Below are 7,580 nucleotides of genomic sequence, written 5' to 3'. Positions count from 1 at the left end.
GTCACTGCGTGCGTCTCTAGGTAACTTTGGTTTGCACGTCTGTGAGGTTGAATGTCTGTCAATGTGAGAGTTTCCGTGCATGGCTGGTGACTGCATTTGTGTGTTTGTGCATGGGCCTGGGTACATCCGTGTCTCTTGGTGTCTTTATGGATCTGTTCATTCAATCACTGGTGCAGCCAGGCCCTAGACAGACTGGAGGGCTCGGTCCCTGCCCCATCAGGCCCACAGTCTGGCAGGAGGTGAGCAGGAAGTAGGAATTACACCCATAATCCATAGGCAGGATGGTGACAGGAGGAGCTCAGGCCTCGAGGGTAGAAGCCCCTGAGACAAGGGACCTTGGCAGCTTGGCATTCGGGGACCCTGGATGCTTTCATGAAGGACAGGAAAGCCGAGTGCCCTGGGAGGCATGGGAGTTGTCATGGGGAGGAGAGTTTTCCAGGCAGAGGAGAGAGCATTTGCAAAAGCCAGGGCACTAAGGAGGGGTCGAGGCAGAACTGCAGGAGCTAGGAAGCTGAGGGGTGTGGGAGGTGAGGGCAGGAAGGACAGGAGCTAGACAGGCAAGCCTGGAGGCCACCACGACAATGGTGGCTGCTTCCTAGAACTGTGGGAAGGTGAAGTTCGGAAAGGAGCCTGATCATGTGGTCATTTAATAATATGACCACTCTGGGCCGGGCACGGTGGCTCACACCTATAATCCCAGCACTTTGGGAGGCCGAGGCGGGCGGATCATGAGGTCAGGAGATGGAGACCATCCTGGCTAACATGGTGAAACCCCGTCTCCACTAAAAATACAAAAAATTAGCCAGGCGTGGTGGCAGGCACCTGTAGTCCCAGCTACTCGGGAGGCTGAGGCAGGAGAATGGCGTGAACCTGGGAGGCGGAGCTTGCAGTGAGCTGAGATTGCACCACTGCACTCCAGTCTGGGCAACAGAGCGAGACTCCATCTCAAAAAAATAATAATAATAATAATAATAATAATGATATGGCCACTCTGTTGGCTAAGAGCCTGGATGAAGCCAGAGCTGCCATCCAATGAAGAGAGATGGTGGCTGCGGACGTGAGGTGGCAGGGGAAGACATGGACAGGTGCAGGCATGCAGAGGCAATGGAAGGGTGACAGGCAAGACCTGGCGACGGCTCAGGTGTCAAGGGCCAGGAGGTGTACATGCTATGTGTGCACACGTGTGCACGTGAGCCTGTACAAATGCCTGCCAGGAGCTCAGGCCAGGCCCTCTCTCCTCTCCCTCTCCCCTCTCCAATCTCTTGCCTGTGTCCCCCACAGCCTCGCCGCGGACATGACAGTGATGGTAAGAAGGACTCAGTGTTGCAACTACATTTCCTCTCGAACCCAGGGCCACCAGAGATTAGCTGAGAGCCCCGTGTGCACTGGGCGATAACACCCCCACCACTGGCCCCGCTTCCTAATCTCTGATTCATTTCCAACTGATAACAGCATGAGGGCCCATGGGCGACGAAGAAACACCCCAGTGGGTCCTACCAAGGCCACTGTCAAGCCGCATGCAGGGACTCCGGGCAGTAGAGACTGAGGGAGGGCGAAGACCAGGGGTGATTGCAGAGGCAGAGACAGAGACAGAGAGAGGAAGAGAGAGAATGAGAAGAGAGAAAATGAAAATGGGGAGAGAATGAGAGAAGGGGAGAAAGAGAGGGAGGGGAGGGCAGTGGGGATGGTCAATGGGTGCAAAAATATGGTTAGGTAGAATGACTAAGATCTAGGATTGATGCATGCCTTAATACCTAGGTGATGGGTTGATCAGTGCAGCAAACCACCATGGCACATATTTACCTATATAACAAATCTGCACGTCCTGCACATGTATCCCAGAACTTAAAATAAAATAAAAATTTTTTTAAAAAAGATTTAGTATTTAATAGCACAACAGGGTGATGACAGTCACCAAGAATTTATTGTACATTTAAAAATAATTAAAAGAGTATGATCAGAATGTTTGTAACACACAGAAAGGATAAATGCTTGAGGAACGGAGACCCCATTCACCCTGATGGATCATGACACATTGCATGCCTGTATTAAGATATATGCACCTGCTATGGACCCATAAAAATAAAATAAACAGAAAGAGGAAAGGAAAGAGAATGAAAATGAGAGACAGACAGAGAGAGAGTGAGGATAAGAGGGAGATGGAGACAGGCAGAGAGAGACAGAGAGACACAAACCCCCAAGGTCAGGGCAGGGTGACGAGGAAGAGAGAGGAAACAGGGACAGTGGCGAAGGGACAGACTGACAAATGTATGCAGATACAGAGAGGGGCTGGGGAGTCCTGGAGGCTAGAAGGACTTACTAAAGTGATAGAGAAACAGAAAAACAGGCCAGGCACAGTGGCTCACGCCTGTAATCCCAGCACTTTGGGAGGCTGAGGCAGGCAGATTACTTGAGGTCAGGAGTTCAAGACCAGCCTGGTCAACGTGGCAAAACCCCATCTCTACTAAAAATACAAAATTAGCCAGGCGTGGTGGTGCACGCCTGTAATCCCAGCTACTCGGGAGGCTGAGGCAGGAGAATCTCTTGAGCCCAAGAGGTGGAGGTTGCAGTGAGCCAAGATCGTGCCACTGCACTCCAGCCTGGGCAACAGAGTGAGATTTTGTCTCAAAATAAGAAACAGAAAAACAGAGAGAAGGGACTGAGTGACAGCAAGAAAGGGAAGAGGTGACCCAAGGTCAGGAGACAGAGGGAGTGAAAAGGAGGGAGCAAGAGGGTGAGCGGTGTGGTGTGAGGCTGGATGGGCCCTCCCTGGCACTGCCCATACAGCCTGGACACAGTGGGTTAGGGCAGGATGATGATTTTACTGGCTCGACCCCTGCCAGGTACAGGCCTCAGCTGGGGCAGGGGGGCAGGGACAGCACACACCCCTGACCAGTCCCAGGAGCCCCGACCCTCAGGCAGGGCAGGCAGGGCTGTGGGATGCGCAGAGCTGAGCGGGGCAGATGGAGCCATGCTCCTTGTCCATGGACTCGGCCAGGGCCAATGAGGCAGAGTAACCCATCGGGGTCTATGTGGATCCTGATGGGGTCTGGCAGGGCTGGACAGTCAAGATTCGGGGGTCTGGGCTCAACCCCAGGGCTGTGACGGCATGGCAGCCATCTGTGCTTTCCCAGAGCAGGCAGGAAGTGCCTGCAGGGAGCTGGAACCGCAGTGCTGGTGCTCACGGCTGGGACAGGAGGGAGCCGATCTCCCTCCACTCCCCTCCCCGACCGAGCACTCCCCTGGGGTCACAGTCTGGGTCATGTGGTGATGCTGAGAGTTTAGTGGAAGAGGAAATGGGAGCTCCAGGAACTATAGAGGCCTGGCCACCTCCCTCGCTCCTAAGCCCCCACACCAGTTCCCCGCTAAGGATAGAAGAGGGGTACAGACAGCTGCCCACTGGAGGGGCGCCAGGGCCTGGGAAAGATCTCACAGGCTCCTGGGCTCAGGCCTTCCTTTGGGGATGAAGAGGGTTCCCAGAGAAGCCAAGCCAGGGGCTCCAGGCTTAGCAGAAAGGAAGGGGCAGGGGACGGCGCCCCCACCAACCCCAGTGCTCAGAGCTGGTGGGAGAAGGGGGCCCTATGCAGAGGGGACTTGACGAGCAGATGCCAGAGAAGCAGAGGCTGAGGAGCAAATCACGAAGCCCAGGGGGACTTCACTCTGAGTGCAGAGAGGAGCCCAGGGGCACTCCCAAGCAGGGGAGCCTCAGTGCTGTTGGTGTTCTAGTATGTTCCTCCATCCCCCCGGGCCTTCAGCCCAACGCATGAAGGCTGGTAGCACACGGGGCCCAGCCGGGGACCCCAGCTCCTTGCCCCTCCAAGCTAGGGCAGTCACCCCTCTGATTTGCCGTGCCCGCCCTGATGCCCTGCCTGCCGCGACCACAGGAAGCACTGCCCCAGCTCAGCACTTCCCTTTTCTGAAATCTGCCCCCAGCAGCCCGGTGGCCAGGGAAGACAGACTTCCCGCTGCCCCCCCGGGCTCTTCCCACCGGTCACAAGTGGTTTGTTCCTGAGCTTCCCTGGGCAGAGGTGACCTTCTTGCCTCAACCACAGATCAGTTATTTATCAGAACAGGAAAGATGGCACCAGAGATATGTCCTCACCGCCCCCAGGGGGGCCTGGCCTGCTCCAACGACCACACGCCCGTTCCCCACATCATACAGGGCCTGCTCACCACATCACACGGGCGTGCGTGTGGCCGGCGCGTGTGTGCAGGGCTGCACCGGGGAGGGGCCGGGTGGGAGGCCTCGTGGGCAGGTAGGGTGGGATGTGGGATGCACCCTGGCTCGTGGGCTCAGATGAGGCTCCATGTGCCAGCCGGGAGCAGTCAGGATATCTGGCGTCCTCTAGATCTGATAAAGTCATCCTTCCTCCAGTCCCAGCCTCAGCTCCAAGCTTCCCCACAGGGAATACCCTGGGATAGGGCCTTAGCCAGCTTCTCTATCCCTCCACCCAGAGCGGACAGAGGGCTCACCCCCTCGGGATTCAGAACTCACTGTGGGTGTTTGGGGTTGGATACTTCTGTGTTGTTAGGGCCATTCTGTGCATTATAAGATATTTAGCTGCATCTCTGGCCTATATCCACTAGATACCAGGAACAATTTTCCCATCACCACCACCAATTGCAATGATCAAAAATGTCTCCAGGGCACGGTGGTTCATGCTTGTAATCTTAGCACTTTGGGAGGCAGAGACAGGAGGATCACTTGAGCCCAGGAGTTCGAGACCAGCCTGGGCAACATAGCAAGACCCCCTGTCTCTTCAAAAAATATAAGTATTAGCCAGGTATGGCGGTACACACCTGGAGTTCCAGCTACTCAAGAGGCTGAGGCAGGAGGATTGCTTAAGCCCAGGAGGTTCAGGCTGCAGTGAGCTAGAATCATACCACTGCACTCCAGCGTGGGTGACATAGTGAGACCCCTTCTCTTAAAAAAAATGTCTGCAGACATGCCAAATGTCTCCTGAGAGTACAAGATTATCCTAGGTCAAGAATCACTGATCCAGGTGCACCAAAAGGCCCTGGCTTCCATGACTAGAAAGTTCTAGGTCTCAGTTGGCCTGCTTCATGATTTTTTCTAGAAAGCTATGGACTAAGTTGACTAATGAGCCAGAGCCTGGAGTTCTTGGGAGGTGGAGGCTGTGCCTGTCTGCAGTATCTGTGCTGTAGGGCCTGCTCTGGGGCTCTGAGCATAACTGCCTTGCAGAGCCTGGAGCCAGAAAGAGCACCCTTGTGACCGGAAGGGGGATGGTGAAACTGGGAGGTTTTATTCAAGAGCAGATCCAGGAGCTGTACCGTGGAGCATAAGTGAGGCACCTTGGGGCCACAAGGCACAAGGTTAGGGGCTTAGGCCAGAAAGAACAGGAAAAACTTCAGAATCAAGGCAGAACACAGGGCTGGGATATGAGTCCTGTACTCCCTGAGGTGGGGAGCTGGAACCGACCCCCTTCAATAAACTGCAGGGCTGGAAGGGCTGCTCTGTACAAAAGGGATGTGTAAAGCTGATCCAAAAAAAGTAGTAGCAAGGCCAATGTAGTGGCTCATGCCTGTAATCCCAGCACTCTGGGAGGCTGAGGCAGGCGGATCATTTGAGGTCAGGAGTTCAAGACCAGCCTGGGCAACATGGCAAAACCCCATCTCTACAAAAAATACAAAAATTAGCTGGGAGTGGTGGCACCTACCTGTAGTCCCAGCTACTCAGGAGACAGAGGTGGAAGGATCTTGCTTGAGCTTGGGAGGTGGAGGTTGCCATGAGCCAAGATCACATCACTGCACTCCAGCCTGGACAACAGAGCAAGACTCAATCTCAAAAAACAAAAAAAAACAAAAAAACAAACAAAAAAAAGTGCTAGTGAAGCTTTCTATCCTCCTGAGGAAATGATAGGAAAAAGTTAAGTGTGGATTCAAATGTACACAGTCCAGTAGTACTAAAACTCCAAATCCAGAAATTAACATAAAAATGTGTATATAGCCATGGCTGGCTGCAGTGGCTCACACCCGTAATCCCAGCACTTTAGGAGGCTGAGGTAGGCAGATCACGAGGTCAAGAGTTCAAGGCCAGCCTGGTCAACATGGTGAAACCCTGTCTCTACTAAAAATAAAAAATTAGCCAGGCATGGTGGCATGCACCTATGGTCCCAGCTACTTGGGAGGCTTAGGCAGGAGAATCGCTTGAACACGGGAGGTGGAGGTTGCAGTGAGCGGAGATGGCACCACTGCACTCCACCCTGGGGGACAGAGCGAGACTCTGTCTCCAAAAAAAAAAAAAAAAATGTATATACAGCTGTGAAAGAAACTTACTTCCAAGCTACTTTGCATGGACACTTTCACAGCCCAGACACAGATCAACAGGAAAATTAACCCCTGATGAAGATGAGCTCACAGTAAAAAGTAATCATGAATGACCCAAAAAAGCAAGCAACTATGTCAGTGGGAGACCTTAGATCTAGAGATATTAGAACAATTTGTAAAAGACTACATAATAATAAGTATACTTAAAATAATTAAGATAGAAAAGGGAGTGGAAGACATAATAAAAATAATATTTTAAAATAACAAGTAGATTTCAAAAGAAATCAGAGTCCTTCAAAAAATACTAATTGCAGTATAAAATAGAAGCTCAGTGAATGGGTTATATAGCAAATTAGTTGCAGCTCAAAGGGGAATAAGAAAAATATAAAGCATATCTGAGGAAATTTCATGAAATGCAGTACAGAGATATGAAAACAAGGAATATATGAGAGTCTAAGATTCTTGGAGATATGAATGAGAAGGGCCAAGAAGGGCTAACACACATATAATAGGAATTGCAGAAGGTGAAAACTGGAAAACCTCAAAACCTAATTAATAGTTGAGAAATTTCCAGAATTAGGGAATGAAGTCCTCACACTGAAGATGCACACTGAGTCCTAAGAAGGATAAATTAGGGACAAACACACCACAGTAAAACTAAAGACCATTGACAATTAGCCAGACATCATGGCGCACACCTGTTGTCCCAGCTACTTTGGAGGCTGAGGTGGGAGGATCTCTTGAGCCCAGGAGGTGGAGGCTGCAGTGAGCTATGATTGTGCCACTGCACTCCAGCCTGGGTGACAGAGCAAGACCTTGTCAATACATAAATCAGCAAACAAATACATAAATAATTTTTTAAAAAGCATTAAAGACAAAAATACTATCTTGAAAGTACCAGAAAGAAATGCATACTACAAAGGAATGCATACTACAAAGGAATTTGCCTCACAATAGACATATCAGCTCAGCAACTGGTCAGAAGACTGATAACACCTTCTAGGTGCGAAGGAAAAATTTCCACCAAGAATCCTATGTTGCCAGGCACTGTGGCTCACGCCTATAATCCCAGCATTTTGGAAGGCCAAGGCAGGTGGATCACCTGAGGTCAGGAGTTCCAGACCAGCCTGACCAACATGGTGAAATCTTGTCTCTACTAAAAATACAAAAATTAGCTGGGCGTGGTAGTGGACGCCTGTAATCCCAGTTACTGGGAAGGCTGAGGCAAGAGAATCTCTTGAACCTGAGGGATGGAGGTTGCAGTGAGCCGAGATCACACCATTGCACTCCAG

Source organism: Hylobates moloch, unplaced genomic scaffold (assembly GCF_009828535.3).
Source record: "Hylobates moloch isolate HMO894 unplaced genomic scaffold, HMol_V3 SCAFFOLD_12, whole genome shotgun sequence".
In the NCBI taxonomy this organism is placed as follows: Eukaryota; Metazoa; Chordata; class Mammalia; order Primates; family Hylobatidae; genus Hylobates; species Hylobates moloch.
The sequence above is the reverse complement of the archived record's forward strand: the minus strand, read 5'-3'. Positions refer to the sequence as shown.